We start from the raw sequence: 19,513 nt of genomic DNA on the forward strand, positions 1-19,513 counted from the left end.
TTGCATAGTAGGAATTGAACACAATTATATAGATGAGGAATGAGCAAGAGAAGCGATCTCTCTAGGTGGGAGCATCCCCTGAGACTCCATCTCAAGTGATTTTTTTTTTTCATCAACTAGATACAAGGAAATAAGTGAGACTATTTTCTCTCTTTAGTGCAAGTACTAAGAGCCAAATAATATCCCCGATAGGTGGCCAATCAATGATTCAGCCTCAACCTGGAAGGATCCTGCCTGACGTCACTCATGTCAGAGCAGACCCAGGAGGAACATCTCTAGCTTTGCCCCAGTGGTGTAACTGAGAACTTCCTGATTAAGATCACGGATGACTCCCAGTTGTAAGGTATTAGTCTATGAAGGTAGACATAGACATCAAAATAGCATTAAAAAGAAGGGTCGGTATTGGCTCATTCACTGGACCAGCAACCAGGGTCACCCATAGTTGCTGCCCAGGCAAGGCTCAAGACAGGGTGCCGGGTGCCCTGATGGGTTTAACGCATGTTGGCGATCCTGGATGCTGAAATGGAGCAAATTATATTCCATGTATGTGTGATTATGTCACATTGAACCCCACTATTTATGTATAGCTATTCTGTACTAATAAAAATATTTTAAAATATATTAAAGAAAAAGACAAGGATGCCAAAGAAAAGGGGCGGGGATACAGGCCTAGAAGATGGAGAAAGGGTAGGTCGGCGTGATACCACAATGTTCCGGAGTATGTTCAGAGTGGGAGCGGGTTCACTGGAATTCAAGGTCACTTTACAGTTAACAAAGAATTTGCTGAGCATGTCGTATATGCCAGGCTCTGTATGCAGGCTAGTGGGGTAGCAATGAATGAGACATTCAGAATCCTGCCTTCCCAGGTTCTTCTCCCTTGACCCAACCTCTTAATGTTGAAGGCCTTGTTCTGGGCCTTCCGCTGCTTCTTGTGCCCATCTGTACTTACTCTCTGGCCAATTTAATTCACTACCAAGACTTTCCATCCATCCATCCATCTGTCCTTTGGAGACTTCCACCCCAGATTCGTGCGCCCAGTTTTCTCTTTGTCCACTCAATAAAACACAAACTCAGTCCATCCAAAGCAGAATCTCTATTCTTCCTTCTCCCTGCTCAAACCTGCTGCTTTCCTGGTCTTTCTCATCCCTATTCACGGCTCCAAATATGGCCAAAAGGGAGGCACTGTCCTCGATTCCTTCATCCATGTCCTGTTGCTTCAGTCCTCCAGAAGTTAGAATCACACCACACAGCCTGAAAATGGAAGTCCTAATCGTCTCCCATTCTAAAGGTTGCTGAAAACAACTAGAACCAGAATAGACAACTCCCTCCTTGTCCCCAACTGTGACCTTAGTCAAACTAGCCCTGCCACCACCAACCCAAGGAGCAGACTGGGGAAGGAGAGATGGCCTTTGGGGCCTTGTGCCTTGGCAGTGAAGACTGCCTCCCTCACTGAGGGGAAGAGAAGAGATAAATTCCACAGTGACAGGGAGGCTCTGAGGCAGTGGGTAGCAGCCTCAATCTGGAGAGGCCAGAGGCCAACACTTTTTAGGATTTGCCAGCCATACAGTGTCCACCACAACTACCTAATACTGTCGTTGTGGTGTGAAGGCAGCTGTAGACAGTAAGGAATGGGACATAAATAAGCGAGCAAGGCTGTGTTCCAGTAAGACTTTATTTATGGGCACTTAAGCTTGAATTTCAGATGATTTTTCACATGTCACAAAATAGCATTTTTTCTTTCGATTTTTTTTTCAACCACTTAAAAAAGGTTAAGAACTGCTTTTAGCTTATGGGCTACACACAAAAACAGGGAGTCAACCAGATTGGCCTCTGGGCTGTAGTTCACGTCTTAATCCAAGAGGGCCACTCGCTGACATTACAGGGACCTGCTAGAAAGGGACCGTGACAGCTCGTTCCCTAGTAGGTGCCTAACAAGCCGCAGAGCTTCAGGCCCTCCCTGGAGTAGTCAAGGGTGGTAGAACAGTGTGTGGGTGTTTGTCCTTTGGAGGCTGGGGACACACATGAACAGCAGGACAGGGCCTGCTTCTTTACTGGAAGTTTCTAAAGGCAGGATGACTTTGGGGGAAGCAAACCCTTCCAGTAAGAGAAACAGGACTCATCCGCATTCAGTCTCTCCAAAATACTTTTGGTGCAGGGGGGTGGTTGTGCTGGGGATTGAACCCAGAATTTCCAATGCTGAGAGCCATAGCTAAGTAAGAATGACGCATGGCAATTTCCTTGTCAGCCTACCCCATGTTGCTTAGAAGGAGGACTCTCCATTGTGGAAATGGGCTTGCCTTGGACCCAGGTCATTTGCAGTGACATTGCATGAATGTTTGAGTAAGGTGACCCTGCTCAAGGACCAGGGCGGATCAGGGTTTAGGGCGGTTCCAGGTTTAAGGTGATTCCTGCTGGGAATAGGGCGTATCCTGCTGCCTCAGGCGCCCGCCCACTCCTTGAGTTCCTGTTGAGTTCTCGTGGGATTCAGAGAGTATTTGGGATTCAGAGCCTGGTGGAGAGTGTGGATTTTCCCCAGGACGTGAGTGTAGAGTGCCGGTGAGAGGTCAGGAATAAAGACTTGCTGTTTGAATCTACAAAGCTGTGAGTGGCTCGTGATTTTGTGCCCAGCCAGACTGCGGCATTCCAACATCAAAATACCCTGAGTCTTCTACATACTTGCTCTCTCTGCAATAAACTTGAACTGTAGCAACATAGTCGCAGGGGATGTACTGGGGGTGGCAAGCTTATGCATGGGTGTTCCTTTTAAAATGTCCACTATTGTTGGCATAATGGGAAAAAAAAGTTATTCAGATAACAGAAGATTGAGCACTGATACTGGCCAACAGGGGAGGCTGCAGAATGTCTGTCTTGGGATCTTTAAAACTATGAGCTACAGCCATCTGTTTTGGAGGTTTTGAGGTGAGCCCAGCCTCCCAGGAGGAGCTGGATAGATCCCAGCTGCAGTTTCCACTGTCTCTATCATTACAGGACACGTGCATAGGGAAGGGTAGTTAGAGCAAGCAGCTCTGTTTTCCTTTTCTCTGACAACAGACATGGTAAAGATTAACTCCCCAAATCCCTGTGTAACACTGAAAACCCAGCCAAAGAAGTTTCCTTTGAAATTGCATCTGCCTGCATAAAAGATGTGCAAAGCCTCATTTGAATATGGAAATAACTCCAATTATTTGAGTCTCTTTGATTGCTAAAAGATTTTTAAAGAGGAGCCAGGCACCATGGAACATGCCTGTAATCCCAGCAACTTTGGAGGCCGAGGCAGGAGGATCCTAAGTGCAAGGACAGACTGGGAAACTTAGCCAAAATTTAAAAATAAAAAGGACTCGGGATATAAATCAATGGTAAAGCACTCCTGGGTCAAACCCTCAGTACCAAAAATAAAACAAGATTTTTGAAGATGAAAAAGAAAAGGCATCCTAATATAACAAGGAATTTGTCAGAAAGGGATTGGTACAAACAAAACAATATTTTTTCCCTATAAAAGGGGTAGGCAGAGTTGGGAAATTGCACTTGTCTTCTTAGCCTTGAGGAGATACAGAGAGATTTTCTCGGGTCATAGGTTGCTCTGCATCAGGTGGCCCCAGAGTCTCAGCTCAATGTCGCTAAGTTGAGCCATTTTCTCTCTGGTTGACAAGTTTTCCTGGCACTAAAAATCCCTGCAAATTCAAATGTAATTGACAAATGTCATGGATGTCACAGCAAAATTCAGTGTGGTTTGCTCTCTTGGGGCTGACTTCAAACCACTGATTGACAAGAGCTAAACTTCAGCTTTTGCTTTAAAAATTAGACCACATAATAGATTATTAAAAATAACACAGGGATAGGTATTATGTAAAATTTCCTATTTCAAAAAGAGAGAAAAAATTACTAGCTATTACCTTTTCATAGCTGATTTTATTTGCAGCTCTGTGATACTTTTTATGCTATGTCATTATCAATCAAGACACCCAGATAAATTACTTAACAGAGAGGCAATAGAGAGCTGCTCATGCAACCACCCAGCTGAGAAGAGCTTCTGTCTACTCTTTTCTTTCCTGGCAGACAGAATTGTGTGGTCTACAGTTGCTCTCATGTCCATTGATCTGAAGCCGTTGTGCAAATGTTTGTTTTTTTTTTTAAAGCTGGATTTCCTTCTCTCCATTGTAGCATGGATAATTATGAAAAGATGGAGAAAAAGAGAAGCATCACTTTTTATAATCATTGGTATTCATTGATCATCCAGGACATCCCTGCCTCTGAGCATGCCTGGTTCCCACTTCCAACAGCTGCCCAAGTAGGCATTCTTCATCCCTTTCTACAGCTGTGTACACTAAACTGGAGGAAGTTAAGTCACTTGTCTGGACTCATACTTCTGGTATGAAGTGGAGCCTGGCTTCCAGCCCAGCTCTCTGCCTCCAGGCCTCACGCTAGCCACTGTTCAGCTGCCTGGCTAAGAACATACCCAGCGTTGGCCAAGCATTTTCCGTGACTGTCCCGGTAGCACATTGATTTGCCTCCCTACATAAACCTCTTCCCACTTAAAAAAAAAAAAATACTGCTCTTCACTGTAATTGTACCATGATGACCTTACAGAGAATTTTCAAACATAAGATGTGCTATTGTTTCAATATAGCTTGTCCCCACCACAACTCACTGGAGGCCTGATTCCTCTGTGGCAGTATTGGGAGGTGGAGCCTCGTGGGAGATGCTTGGATCATGGAGGCAGAAACCTCAAGAACCGGTTAATGTCTCTCTGGTCAAATAGGTGAGCTATTGCAGAAATTCAACCCTTTTTTCTCTCTGTGCCAGACCTGCTTGTCCATCTGTTTTGCCACCATGCATGGAACAATGAGATCCTCACCAAAAGCTGAGAAGATACCAGCACTATGTCCTTGGACTTTCCAGCCTTCAACCAGAACTGTAAGCTAAATAAACTATTTTTCTATAATTAACCGGCATCAGGTATTCTGTTGTAGCAACAGAAAACAGACTAAGAGAGGATGTCTCTCACTCTCTTAACTGTTGGCAGTTTTTCTATTTCCTTCCAGTTTTCCTTTATGTGGGTTTACTGTATTCACCACATAATCATTACAGAATTTTATGCCAATTTTTTTTTTTTGCAAACACATGAGGTGTGGCCATTATCTGAAACTTAAAAAAAAAAAAAAAAAAAAGGGACTGTGCGTGTGGCTCAGTGGTAGAGTACTCACCTAGCATGCACAAGGCACTGGGTTCGAGCCTGAGCACCACATAAATGTAAAATAAAGATATTGTGTCCACCTAAAACTTAAGAATAAATATTTAAAAAAAAAAAAGTGCCAGTATTAAAGATCATTTATTGGGCTGGGGATGTGGCTCAAGCGGTAGCGCGCTCGCCTGGCATGCGTGCTGCCCGGGTTCGATCCTCAGCACCACATATAAACAAAGATGTTGTGTCCGCTGAAAACTAAAAAATAAACATTAAAAAATTCTCTCTCTAAAAAAAAAAAAAAAAAAAAAGATCATTTATTGGGGTTGGTGTTGTGGCCCAGTGGTAGAGCATGTGCCTTGCACATGTGTGGCACTGAGTTCGATCCTCAGCACCACATAAAAAATAAATGAAGGTACTGTGTCTATCTACAACTGAAAATATTCATGTATTTTTTAAAAAGGTAATTTATTATTAAACTGTCTCTGATGCAAGATTAGGATGCATGGAATACTTGTGAATATATGTTAAAATTGAATAGTCCAAATGAACACACATTATTTCTTTGTGGCAGTTTAGAGAACATTTTCCCAGTGTGAAAAAAATAACCACATTGGTTGTTATTGATTTGTTCAGTATAATCAAAATATTAATCTTGAGAAAACTACTACAGGGTTGCAAAGTATGAATATAAAAATTTAATCTTCTGTGTCTGAAGATTCTGCCTCACCACGATCGCATTATCTGATGAGACAGACATCCTCAGGGCCACTCAACTCCTAAACGGGCTGGTGGGCTTTTTCAAATGTACTGACAATGCGCATGTGCTGAGCATTCCAGGTTCGCCCTACCAGTGTTGGAGAAGACAAATGCGCATGTGCCATGATGAATACATCACTGCTCTGTTTACTTTTTAAGTGGCCTGAGAAACAGAATTAGACCATTCAAATTCTAAGCCAAAAAAGGTATGCCGGAGGCATCACAGTATCTGACCTCAAATTATACTACAGAGCCACAGCAACCAAAACTTCACAGTACTGGCATAAAAACAGACACATGGACCAATGGTACAGCACAGAAGACACAGAGACAAACCCACATGTTTACAGTCATATGACCCTTGACCAAAGTGCCAAAAAACATACATTAGAGAAAATGGTGCTAGGAAAACTAGTTATTCATATATAAAAGGATGAAACTAGAACTCATCTCTCATTCTACACAAAAATCAACTCAAAATGGATCAAAACCCTAGGAATTTAGACCAGAAACTATGCAACTCCTAGAAGAAAATGTAGGGTCAATATTCCAGCATATGGGCAGGCAACTGCTTACTCAATAGGAACCCCAAAGCTCAGGAAATAATGCCAAGAGTTAATAGATGGAATGGCATCAATTAAAAAGCTTCTGCACAGCAAAGAAACAATTAGAAATGTGCAGAGAGAGCCTATAGAATGGGAGAAAATCTTTGCTAGTTACTCTTCTAACAGAGGATAAATATCTACAATATATAAAGAACTCACAAAACTTTACACTAAAAAAAAATCAAATAACTCAATAAATGGGCAAATGAATTAAAAGATACTTCTCAAAAGAAGGACTACAAAAGGCCAATAAATATATGTAAAAAATGTTCAACATCATCAGCAATCAGGGAAATGCAAATTAAAACTACACAGATTTCATCTCACACCAATAAGAAGGGCAGTCATCAAGAATACAAATAATAATAAATGCTGGATAGGACGTAGAAGAAAAGGAACATTTATACAGTGTTGGTGTGATTGTAAATTAATACAACCACTATAGAAATCAGTATGGAGGTTCCCCAAAGAGTAGGCATGGAATCACCATAGGACCCAGCTATATCACTATTCAGTATTTATCCTGAAGAATTAAAGTCTTTTACTACAGCACAATTCACAAGAGCCAAACTATGGAACCAGCCTATATGTCCATTAACACATGAATGGATAAGGAAAATGTGGTATATGTACAAGTTGAGTTTTCTTCAGCCATAAAGAAAAAGGAAATTATATTATTTGCAGGAAAATGAATAAAACTAGAGAAGATTATTGTTTTAGTTTTTTTTTTTCTTCTGTGACTAAAGGGCCCAACCAGAACAACTGTAGAGGAGGAAAAGATTATTTGAGGACTCACAATTTCAGAGGTCTTAGTCAATAGAAGGCCAGCACATTCCTCAGGGCTCTAGGTGAGGCAGAACATCATGGCGGAAGAGTGTAGCAGAGGGAAGCAGCTCACGTGATAATCAGAAAGCCTAGAAAGAGACTCCACTCTCCAGATACAAAATATATACCTCAAAGTCACGCCCCCAATTAACCACTTCCTCCAGCCACACCCCACCTGCCTCCAATTACCACTCAATTAATCCCATCAGGGATCAATTCACTAATTAGCTTAAGGCTATAACCCAGTCATTTCTCCTCCAGATCTTCTTGCATTGTCTCACACTCGAGCTTTTGGAGGACACCACATCTAAAGCATAACAATTATACTAAGCAAAATAAGTCAAACTAGAAGGTCAAGGTCATATGTTTTCTCTCATATGCAGAAGCTAGAGAGGAAAGAGGAAAGAAAGATGGGGGCAGATCTCATAAAAATCAAAGGAGATCAGTAAAGGAAAGGGATCTAGGGGTGGGAGATTGGGAGGGAGGGAAGTGCTGGGGAGTGATATTGGCCATTTATGTTCAAATATGTAACTACAAATCCCATCGCTATGTACAAATATAATGCACCAATTTAAAAATGTGGGGAGGGCTGGGGATGTAGCTCAAGTGGTAGCACGCTCACCTGGCATGCGTGCGGCCCGGGTTCGATCCTCAGCACCACATACAAACAAAGATGTTGTGTCCACCAAAAACTAAAAAATAAATATTAAAAAATTCTCTCTCTCACTCTCTCTTTAAAAAAAAATAAAAAATTAAAATTAAAAAAAATAAAAATGTGGGGAAAAGGGGCTGGGGTTGTGACTCAGTGGTACAGTGCCTGCCTAGCACATGTGAGCAATGAAAGGTCATAAACCAGTTTTGGACTGAAAAAACAGAATGCAGCAATTATGTTGTAGTGATGATTATGTGATGAAATACTGTAGCACATGTTTTTAAATGTCAAAAATTATATGTCCTTCTTTGTGTGTTTAACTTAATATAATGAACACATTTCTATTTCCACATATACTTTATAATTATTCGTTCAACAACTGTATAGAACTCATCAACTTAATATAGTCCCATTTCTTAAACTATTTCTCTTCTTTTGAATTGTTTATCATGTTTCCCTGATATGACTAATGTTATATAAACTTTTTTTCTAGTCTATACCCTTTCTCCATTCACTAAGATTTTTCTTTTTCTTTTTTCTTTTGGTGCTGGGGATAGAACCCAGGTCCCTGTGCATATGAGGCAAGCACTCCACCCCTGAGCCATACCTCCAGCCCCTCACTGAGATTTTTCTTTAGGCCAAATTCCCAAAAGCATAATTATAGAGCCAAAGCACCTGAGTATTTTATGTTTGTCTCTCTTTCTTGCATCCTGAATACTTATTTATAATTTTTGACATTCTTCCTCTCAACTCCTAAGCATGACCTGGGAGTCAATCACTTGCTTTCCCTTCTACTTGGCTGGTATTAGGTTATACTGGAGATTGCTCACCAAGCTGCTACCAATTTCTGAATGTAAGTTAGACTTGTTGAAAAATCCTGTGTATCCCATTTAAGTAGCAGGCCAGAAAGATTATAATAGTATTATAATCTATTAAAAGATTATAATAGATTATAATAGCTACTCAGTGCTGGCAGGAGTATAAGGCAACACACATCCTAATTAATTTCACTGGGTATAGACTGGTACCTCTGTGAAAGGTAATTTGGCCACATGTAGGAAAGGCATTAAAATGTGTATGTAGTATATTTACTAAGTGTCACTTAAAAAAAAGAAAATAAAACTTGAAAAACTGTGCACCTTTAATTCAATCATTTTCTTTTTATTACTATTCTAAAGGAGGTAGCCAAGGTAGGTACAAACATTTAGCTACAAGCATATTCTTTACAGCTTAACTTAAAATAGCAAAATTAGAAATAAATTTATAACCAATAGAAGGGAATTGGTATGATAAATGATAACACATCTGAATGATAGAATACATATGATACAATATGATAGAATACTATGCAGCCATTTAAAAATATAACGATAAATGACATGATACCATAACAACCTAAACACAAGTTTATATATCTAATGAAAAACAAAGTCACAAAATAGTACTTATGTTATCTACTTGTGTAAAATATATAATCAGCCTTGCATACCTGAGAGTTCTGCATCCACAGATTAAACCAACCATGGATCAAAGATATTTTCATAGAAAAATTGTGTCTGTACAATATGTACCATCTTTTTCCAGTCATGATTCCCTAAACAATGTGGCATAACTATTTACATAATATTTATATTATATTAGATATCATAAGCAATCTAGAGATAATTGAAAGTGTCAGTGGGATGTGCATTTATTATATGCAGATACTTCACTTCTTACATAAGAAACTCGTGCATCCTCAGACTTTGGTATCTTCAGGGATCCTAGACCCAATCCCCCATGGATAGCAAAAGATAACTGTATACATAGGTACAAGTGGTTGAGGATATACTCTAATTGTTAACAGTATTTACATCTGGATGATGTCATTATTGGTGTTTAATGGTTTTGCTTTTTAAATTTTTTTCTCTACTTGTATTACTGCTTTTATAATAAGAAACAAATAATTGAAGTTTTTTTTTTCTTATTTGAGACCAGTTTCTAAAACTTTTGTGTGCACAAAAAAAGATGTTTCCCTTACTCCACCAAAATGAAATGGGGACAAGAAGAATGGCTGTCTATCATCTTCTAGATTCCATGTGTGCTCCTTCATCCACACCTCCAAATAAAAGGGGTCATCAGAGTGTAGCAAAGAGCATAAGGGAAAGCACTTTCTAAATTTAATTCAAAATGTGGTACCTCCAGCCTAGCAAAGGAAGAGAGTATGCCCCAACCCCTCTAATAGTGGACATGCACAGCTCCCTCCATAGAAGTCATGGGGGCCTCCTCTTGAGAGAGGAAGGCTAGTAGGGAAGAAATACCAACTCTCCTTTCTGTAATCATTTTTGTTGCTGTGTAACAAATTTCCCCCAGTACAGTAGGTTACAACAGCACACCTGCATGGTGTCTCACAGTTTCCGAGGGCCAGAAGTCTGGGAGTGATTTAGCTCAGTGGTCCTGACTCAGGGTCTCTCATGAGGTTGACTCCACCCTCAAGTGCACCTGCATGGTTATTGGTGGGCTTAGGCCCTCACTGTCTGGCTACAGGTCTTAGTTCCTTACCTCATGGCCTCTCCACTCACAGTCTGCCTGTCCTTGTGATGTGACAGCTGGCATCCTGAATGAGAGATCCAAGAGAAAGCACTGACTATGAGACCTGCAGTGTCTTTTAAGACTTAATCTTGTAAATGAACTTCACTCTGGTTTCGCTGTACTGGTTGCCCCAACTACCCCTGTCCTGTTACGGGCAGGTACTGCAAAAAGGGGTGCTCCCTGGGAGGCATGGAGGGTCCAGGACCAGCTTGGAGGCTGCTGACCACTTTGACCACCAAAGGCCTGACCACCTGGCTGGAACACCCATCACCATCACCTCTGCAGGAAACCTGGGGCCTCAGGAGCTAAAAGTCATCTTAAAGATAGAAAGTTAGGACAACATGATTGCAAGAGAAAGCACTGAATCCACAAACGCTCTGATGAGCCATTTTTGTTATCATTTAAATAAAACAACAGTTAGTGAAGAGACCAACAATGACACGGTAAGTTAAAGGTAACGGGTCCTGTACACTCCATTTCCATTCATTATGCTTTGCTTACTGGAGACTTTTCAGACCACCTAGCCAGCAGTTTTCAGATTCTTGTAAATTGGGGCTGGGGTGTAGCTCAGTGGTAGAGTACATACCTAGCATGCAAGAGGCCCCTGGGTTCTGTCCCCAGCACCACGAAAAGAAAAGAAAGGGAGAAAGTAAGCAAGAAAGAAGAGATTCTTAAAAATTTATATTGCTTAAGTGCAAGTACTGTGGATACCAAAGAGGCTCCTTCTCTGTGTCTAGCCCAGTGTGCGATGTTACAGCCACTCTGGTTAATGTGCTCCACTTGCTCTGGCTATTGTCCTAAAGGCACAACTTTTCCCAAAGGCAATTTGCTAGTCAGTTAAGCAGAGAGGTGAAGGGAACCACAATCCCTCACAGCCTGTCATCAAAGAGTTTAAAGCCTCAGAGTGGCTCGTCTACTTGGTTCCAAAGCACGTCAGAACACAGCAACCCCAGGCCCTTGGTTCCACAGAGCCCCATGCCCTCCTCAGCACCTGGCCTGCTGGCCCCTGCAGGGAAGGCTGGACCTTTTGCCTACTCTGGGTCTCTACACCTGCCCCAAGGCCACACTATATTAAGTTCTACTGCCAGGGCCACCTCCTCTCCTCCCTTGGCCCTTTCTAGCTTGTAATTCATTTTGAAAAGTATCACTAGCAAGGTAGTTCCCACTTCCACACACTGCCCCCTACATTCTAGAAGGTAATCTAAGGTATCAATTACAATGAAAGGAAGAATCAATGTGACCTTTTATACTCTTCTAAGGATTGGACTATAAGATTGCTTTATAACCCCAGGGTTTACAGAAGACTATTTATTAGACTTGTTAAGTAAATGCATGAAGAGTGAGGCAAGGGTAACTTTAAGCCTACTAGCCCTGTTTGCCAAAATGAAACTGGCAATGCCATGATGTCCCCATCCCCGCTTCTGCCCCACGACCCCTCCAAAAAAATTGGCCAATGGAACTGTACAGTAAGGGGACCCACAGCTGAGGTCGCTACTGTCCTCCTATTGTTCAATTCTGTGCCTCTTGGCATCAGAAGACCTAATAATGCATCTCAACTCAGGTGTCTTCTTATCACTACGAACCACATCTGCATTAGGAGGCTTGGATCGGGTAACAAGACAGGAAGAAAAATCTTCCAGAGGAGATACAGAATGTATTTAGAGGGGAAGAAAGGGGTGTAGTGTGTGCATAGTTGACCTGCTTACAGATTTCAGAGAGACAGGTTGGAGTGAATCCAGGAGACCCAGTGGTGGCTCTCCTGTCCTGGTAAATGTGGTACCAGCAGCAGCATAGCAGGTGTGTAAATTCTGTATTGGTTGGGACTCTCCCAGTGGCCAAGTGACAAAAGCTGAATTCAAGTGGCACGTCTATACAATGGAATATTACTCAGCCATAAAGAAGAATGAAATTATGCCATTTGCTAGTAAATGGATGGAACTGGAGACTATCTTTCTAAGTGAAATAAGCCAATCCCAAAAAACCAAAGGCTGAATGTTCTCTCTGGTATGTGAATGCTAACACACAATAAGTGGGGAGGGAGAATTGGAGTACTTTGGATTAGACAAAAGGGAATGAAGGGAAGAGAGGTTGAATGGGAATAGGAAAGACAGTGGGATGAATCAGACATAGCTCTCCTGTGTGCACATATGAATACACGACCAGAGGGACTCCGCATGCACAACCACAAGAATGGGAAGTACATTCCATGTATATATGATATGTCAAAATACACTCTACTGTCATGTATAACTAAAAAGAACAAATTTTTTAAAGTTGAATTCAAACTAGCTGGACAATGGAGGCAGGAACTTAAAGGAAAGATTTGGATGCTGTGAGAATTCTCCACCCTCAACCCCCATCCTTATCTCTGTTTTTCTCTCTCTGTATAGATTTTGTCTTCTCTTCCTATAGAAAGTGACCTTCACACAGCCGTGGACATGGAAGTCCATCTCCCTGAGTCACAGTCACAGACTCTGTGGCCACAGAACAAAGGGCTCTTCTGAGAGGTCCAGTGGGAAGTTCTGGGGTAGGACTCTCTTAGGTGCCAGGTTCACCTCCACACTAGTCCCTTTAGCCAAGAGGCCAGCTGAGTTAGCAAAAGATGGAGCAGAAGGGCTGACAATAGCCCCTACAAGCATGTGGGTCTGGGCTGGGATGGTGTTTTGCTTCCAGCCCACTCCCTGGCTGTGTTGTCAGTCTAACCTTTACTCTCATCATCTTCAAAATAGGGATATATTAATACCAGCCACAATTCTGTTATAAAGATTTAAATGCAATGATGCATATAAATACTAAATTCCACATGTGGCACATAGCAAATGTTTGGAAAGTCTATTTTCTATTTTGGCCATTATTAATGCTTTGCTATTTGCTCAACAGAGAAACCAAACTATAGTACCTGGACCCTTAATTTGCACCCAAAGGATGGCTTTGTGTACCTGCCAACAATCCCCTACTTCTTTAGACAGAATGATGTTGGGTAACATACCATAAAATACTACAAATCACACACAACAGAAGGTGTGGGAGGGTTCACAATGGTCAGAACCAGAATCATCCAATTTAGGATTTAAAAGAACTACTTGAAGCCAGGCATGGTAGCGCACACCAGTAATCCTAGCAGCTCTGGAGGCTGAGGCAGGAGGATCACAATTTCAAAGCCAGCCTCAGCAACTTAGGGAGGTCCTCAGCAACTTATCAAGACTCTCTCAAAATTAAAAGTAAAAAGGGCTGGGGACTTAGCTCAGTGGTTAAGCAACCACGGGTTCAATCCTGTTACCAACAAAGAAAGAACTCCTTGATATTTCAGATAGTAAAACTGAATCGTCCACCTGCCTAGAGTCAGGAAACATAACTTAGTGCACAAGATTCTGTTGCTATGGAGAGAGAGCATGCTAGATTTTCAGGCAACAAGAAGACTCTGTTGATCTTGCCTGAGCTGGTGTTGATCTGCTGTCAGGCCTCTTCTTGACCATCTGTAAAATGGGGCTGATGAGATTCCTCTCCTCCTCCCACTGGGAGGAACAGCGAGACTAAATGAGGCACCGTTGGTGAACTGCTGTGGGCTCCTCTAATAAAAGGCTCTATGCAGGTGCTTGGCTTTGTTAAACTCTTCCTGGTTGTCAGGTTTAGAGTGAGGAGCTGCTTGGCGCCACTTCAGAGAGTTGCTAAGAAACACAGACACAGTAAATGTTCTTTTTCAAAACTGAGATCACATTGGGAGTTGGTGCAGTCACTGCCTTGACCTGTGAGACCTCATGCCCAATCATTGACACCGTTCCTCGTCATGGTTTGAGAACTGCAATTAGACCAAGTGAACTTTGGCTGGATTACTATTCTGTTAACAATAGGAGGCCAAGTAATTGCATGCTGTACAGCAGTTGATTGAAAAAAAAAGTTTATTAATAATACACTAAAAAGACAATAAAATCATTATAAAGGCATAAACCCAATGTAGGTTAGGCCCAGCAGATATTGACTTGTGCCAGCCGATTGTAAGATTTTTTTAGGAATTTTTCTAGCTGGATGTGAAACAGTCATTTTAAAAACTAAACAAGGCCAGGCTCAGTGGCGCCCACCTATAATCCCAGCTTCTCAGGAGGCTGAGACAGAAAGATCTTGAGTTCAAAGCCAGCCTCAGCAAAAGCAAGGTGCTAAGCAACTCAGTGAGACCCTGTCTCTAAATAAAATACAAAATAGGGCTGGGGATGTGGCTCAGTGGTCGAGTGACCCCGAGTTCAATCCCCAGTACACAACAAATCAAAAAAACTAAAATGATATATGCTTACAATTTTTAAAATACATTAAAAGCAAAGCTAATAAATTCTCAAAACTTACAATTTTCTAATACTTTTATAACTATGTTTTCTCTAGAGGTTACTAACCAGCATTGCTCACATCAGTTGTCCCGGGTTAGTAGAAATCTCACATACTGAGGTGCTACTTTGCATTTCTTTCCAACTGCATATCCAGAGATGTCCTTTCCGTGCCTTCAAATTGGTCACAGTAGAAGTATTTATACCTCGGCAGTCAGACTGCTGCAAATCAGGTACCTCACTTTATCCAAGAGTCATTTGTGGACTGTTTACCAGCACACCACTGTAGACAAAGAGAGAACAGGAACAGAGACGACAGAAGGAAATAAAAAAGCTGGTGAATGAAAAGTGATGAATTTAACACAGAATATAAAACTGAAATCTAAACTCCCAAAAGGGGAACCCAAAGAGGCAAACCAGCTATACCACAAAACCTTAGAAAAAACAGATGCTGGTCCCCTCTGTAGAACTTGGGTACAGATGTGCTGAAAATAAACGTGTTGAACATTTGTGCCAGAAACACTCTGACTCCCGTTGTTTCTTCTCATCCCTGTGTGCACCTATGAGGAAAGGTTGAATCATAGAGGGACTGGACTGGAGGACACTGGGCACAGCTGAGAACTTGCTTGCCATACACTCTGGAAACAGAGAACTAAAAGTCTGTGCTCTGAACACGAGTGGCGTGACTCTACTTTGTGTACAACCAGAGATATGAAAAATTGTGCTCTATATTTGTAATATGAATTGTAATGTGTTCTGCTGTCATACATAACAGATTAAAATAATTTTTTTAAAAAAGTATGTGCTCTGAATTGTGAGATTCCACAGTCCCCTTCCCCCTTCTCTGCTCCCATAATGCTGGCAATGGGGCTTTAACACCACAGGCAGAAGATTAGAGGATTCACTGCTGGGGAAACTGGCCAGAAAGACTACAGAGAATGGTCTAGCAAGATGCCTTAGTGAAACATTCAAGTGTCTGCAGAATCACCCCACAGTGAGACTCCTAGTTGACAAGCTTCACCCATGTACACATTACTTGAGTGCAGCAATCACCAGACATTTCAGGGAAGACTCTAACACGCACACACAAAAAATATATTTTCAAAGTATAGTTCTATGCCTGAATAAGCCATCAGGTGCAACGGGAGAGCAGAGACATTATTGCAAGGTCTCTAAATATTTACCTGCCATGAACCCTTTCTCCCAAAGCCACTGGAGGATATGCTCCAACAAAAGGAAGAACTGGCCAAGAAAGAAGATACAAGCTCCAAGAAACAGAGGATCCAACACAAGATACAAGGAAAGAAGATTCCCAAGAGGGGGTTCAAGGAAGCTCTGGGGTCACAACAGTGGGCCTGAGAAGCCTGTCTGAGTTTGGAGCATGATGATAGTTCCAGGAAGATGTCCTCACATGAAACGAAAGGCCACAGAGAGATGACCAGTGTGTTCATCACACAAAGGGAAGCTCAGGGATGAACTATTTATATGTATGTATATATATATATATATATATATATATGCATATATATGTATATATATATATATATATATATATATATATACATAAAATAAGAAGATAAAGCAATTATTAACTCCAGAGAGCAAAAGATGTACAGAGAAATGTAATCACAGTTCACTGTCAACAATATTTACATGGTCAAAACAATGTTAATACTTGCAAATACTAACCCAGTGATTTCCTTAGATGTGATGTCCTGACTCATAATAAATATTTTTAAAACCATGTTTTCCCCATTGTAAGGTCTTGAAAATCAGAACACATCTTAATGTCGTTATGATAAAAAAGTATCATATCATGGTGTAATTGGAAGCATTCTTCTTCTATTGTGGCACCTAATAAAATAATGGTAAATTTCATCAACATTTGCAGCTAAGATAGGAAGAAATACAAGAACTCTCCTCGAAAGTGAGGGACAAGTGGGCCTGGAGACAGGAAGAGAAAGCTAACCCTTCATTTCCATAACAAGAAGTCAGCAGATTATATCTACAATTATTATTTAGAGTGATTACTGCTAATTTCTGCAGAACAACTAAAATCAGAGGGCGGATGACTCCGCACAGCATGATTGGGCCAGGAAGCTCCTAGGTTGCAATGGTTCTAGGAGGGCTGAAGGTATCTGATTTGAAGCCAGACATATGTATTAGAAGTAAAAATATTATGAACAACAACAAAAAAAAAACCACGTACTGAAGCTCTGCCATCTCGAGCCTCACCTGAACAGGTGTCAGGCTGTGAAAGGCAAGAGGAATTTCTAAGAGTTTCTCCATCAAGACAGGCGCCCAACCCGTCCTCACTGTCCTTCTGAGCGGGTTGCAGGAAGCCAGGCCTCCAGAGCGATGTGCACGTTGGTTCCCTGTCACCTCTGCCTCTCATCTTAGAACACGCCACCGCCGGCTGATTTCTCACGCTCCGGAGTTCATGGAGCTGGTCTTGGGAGAAAGTGGTAACCGCAGCGCGCATGCCACGCTTTTCTAAAGGTCTTGTTACTCAGAGCCCTGAAGGATGAGAAAGGAAGCCGGCCGTTGGCTTGGCAGGTGGGGAGCCTCCTTCACGTCGACATCTGTTCGTGGTTCGGGAAACCCAGGCCCCTCCTGTTTTGCAGAGGAAGAGCCCTGGATGCCTGACGCAGAGAGGCATCCGCTCCTGCGGCGCCCAGCCGGGAAGATTGACAGCGGCGTCCGGAACAGGAGGGTGATAGAGCGAGAGGAAGATTCCTCCTGATAAAGCAGAAACTGCTCGTTCCTCAGATGTCAGGGTTGCACATGAGCTTCTGCAGGCAAAGAGGCCACCCAGCTGTACGCCAGGACATTCTGGCACGGCCGGCTGGTGCAGAACAGCCATCTGCAGACGCTCCCAGGAATCTGGCTGGGCAGAGATGGGGAACACGCACCAGGGAGTGCGAGGCACCCTGAGAAGCGGACGGGACCACTGGCTTTCCCCCAGCAGGGCTGATTCAGCTGCTGTGAATGCCGCAGCCAACCACAGACTGATGGAAACTGTCCCGATGGTAAACAGCCCCGGCCCCTCCCCGGGCCCCACACCTCCCCACCCGCCCGCGACCAAAGGGGGAAACATATGGCCCAGCAGGGGGCCTCCTGGAGCTGGCTGCAGAGGCCCAGCGGTGACAGCTCTGATTGGTCAGGCCGCCTATTAAATATTTTAAACATCGCTCCCCACTGCCAGATCTGTGAGAGGCCGGAGCGGCCACTTCCTGCAGAAATTCCTCCACCTCCCTCTCCCTCCTCCATTTCTCCGTAGCTCAGTGTTTGCCAGTTTAGAACAATTGAGAGGGAGAGGGAGAGAGACAGACAGACAGACTGTCTCTATCTAGTAAAATGTCTTTTCCTTTGCCTAAGAAAAGAAGCCCTTTTCTTATTCCCAGGGGGCTGCTGGTGCGCCAGACTCCAAGGAAATTTTCCTCTGTGCTCTTCTTCTGCTGTCATAACTTGTTTATCATGATGAAATTAGGCCCAAATAGCCAGGGACTGCATCATAAAAGGGGAAAATAAAGTTACTGGAGGCAGGCAAGCAGGCCCAGGGATGCGCCAGGGGACAGGGAACAGGAAGGGCCTGGGTGATATATATGCATAGCCCAGGCTTGCTGAAGCAAATTCTTTAACCCCGACTGCCAGAGGACCTCTTTGCTTCAGCCTACCCACCTCTCAGCTGCCACTCTGGATTTTCAGCCCCTGCAGGAGTGGGACCCACAAGGTCCTGAGGATATTCTGGGCTTCTCTCATGAAGCCATAGAGGGGACCGTGTTTCTCCTAAGTGGGAAGTTTAGCTGGTCTCTTACCCTTTGATGGAGGCAGGCCCAGATGTGGCCAGTGGAATCACTCCTGGCTGGGTTAGGGCAATATAGGGTTGGGGGAGGGGAAGACATCCTTTGGGACTCTGGAAAGACTTCTGATAAGGAAAACCATTCAATCTGTTACATCTATCACCACAGAAAATATTTTCCTGTTTTCCAAGTTATGAGACTTCAGCAAATGTAGTAAATGGTCTTTGGGGCTTGATTTTGTTGCTTTTTGCTTGTCTTTATGTGAAATCAGTGGCAGGCTGCATAGTGGAAAGGGCCCATCCAGTAAGGACTCAGAAAACCATAGTCAACCTGTAATCTCTCCAGCCATCTCTTCCTGAAATAAAAATAGTGCTTCACTGCCTCCCCGGTTATGGTGAGTAGCAAATTTCACCCAGTTTGTAAAATGCCTTAATAAGTATAGACACATGCATGGAAGGAATTCTGATGCTCTTTTATTCTAGGAAACTAGTCTGTGCGTAAGGGACACTCACGCAGCAAAGGCAGGGAGCAGCTTAGCAAAGCTGGCCTCTTAACAATCAGCCTCCCTTCCTTTCCACCCATTCCCTATACCCGCTCCCGACGCCCAGCATGCTATACTCCCACTGCTTTGTGGGACAGGGCCTCATTGTGCAGGGCTGCCTCTGTGGGCATCGCTCTCCCTCACATCACATTGCTCCTCCTGTGGTGTGTGGGCTTCAGTTTGCCCAGGAACACCCCCAGTTCTGCTGTGGTACCACCCACAACCTGGGTCTGCAGGGGGTGAGGAACCAGATGGCCAG

The 19,513-nt window shown here is 42.8% G+C and overlaps 2 long non-coding RNA genes across 5 annotated transcripts in view; one reads left to right on the forward strand and one right to left on the reverse strand.

Annotated features, from left to right (window-relative positions):
- Positions 1 to 4,946, forward strand: part of LOC124099098 (uncharacterized) — a 37,741-nt gene extending 32,795 nt beyond the window's left edge. Inside the window, exon 4 of the long non-coding RNA XR_006853827.2 lies at positions 4,804 to 4,946. This is a non-coding gene — a long non-coding RNA (uncharacterized LOC124099098). The remainder of the gene's footprint in view (positions 1 to 4,803) is intronic.
- A 4,217-nt stretch (positions 4,947 to 9,163) lies between these two features.
- Positions 9,164 to 17,956, reverse strand: LOC124099097 (uncharacterized). Of its 4 annotated transcripts, XR_009227734.1 has the most exons (4): positions 17,120 to 17,941; positions 16,600 to 16,764; positions 14,980 to 15,193; positions 9,164 to 14,262 (listed from the first exon to the last, which is right to left on the reverse strand). It is a non-coding gene; the product is annotated as an uncharacterized LOC124099097 (long non-coding RNA). The 4 variants fall into 4 exon arrangements; XR_009227732.1 differs by having other exon boundaries at positions 9,164 to 15,193; positions 17,120 to 17,943; XR_009227731.1 differs by having other exon boundaries at positions 9,164 to 15,193; positions 17,146 to 17,942.
- Positions 17,957 to 19,513: the final 1,557 nt, after the last annotated feature.

Source organism: Marmota monax, unplaced genomic scaffold (genome assembly GCF_021218885.2).
Source record: "Marmota monax isolate L192 unplaced genomic scaffold, Marmota_monax_Labrador192_F-V1.1 WCK01_AAM20220418_F8-fsc00011, whole genome shotgun sequence".
NCBI lineage: Eukaryota > Metazoa > Chordata > Mammalia > Rodentia > Sciuridae > Marmota > Marmota monax.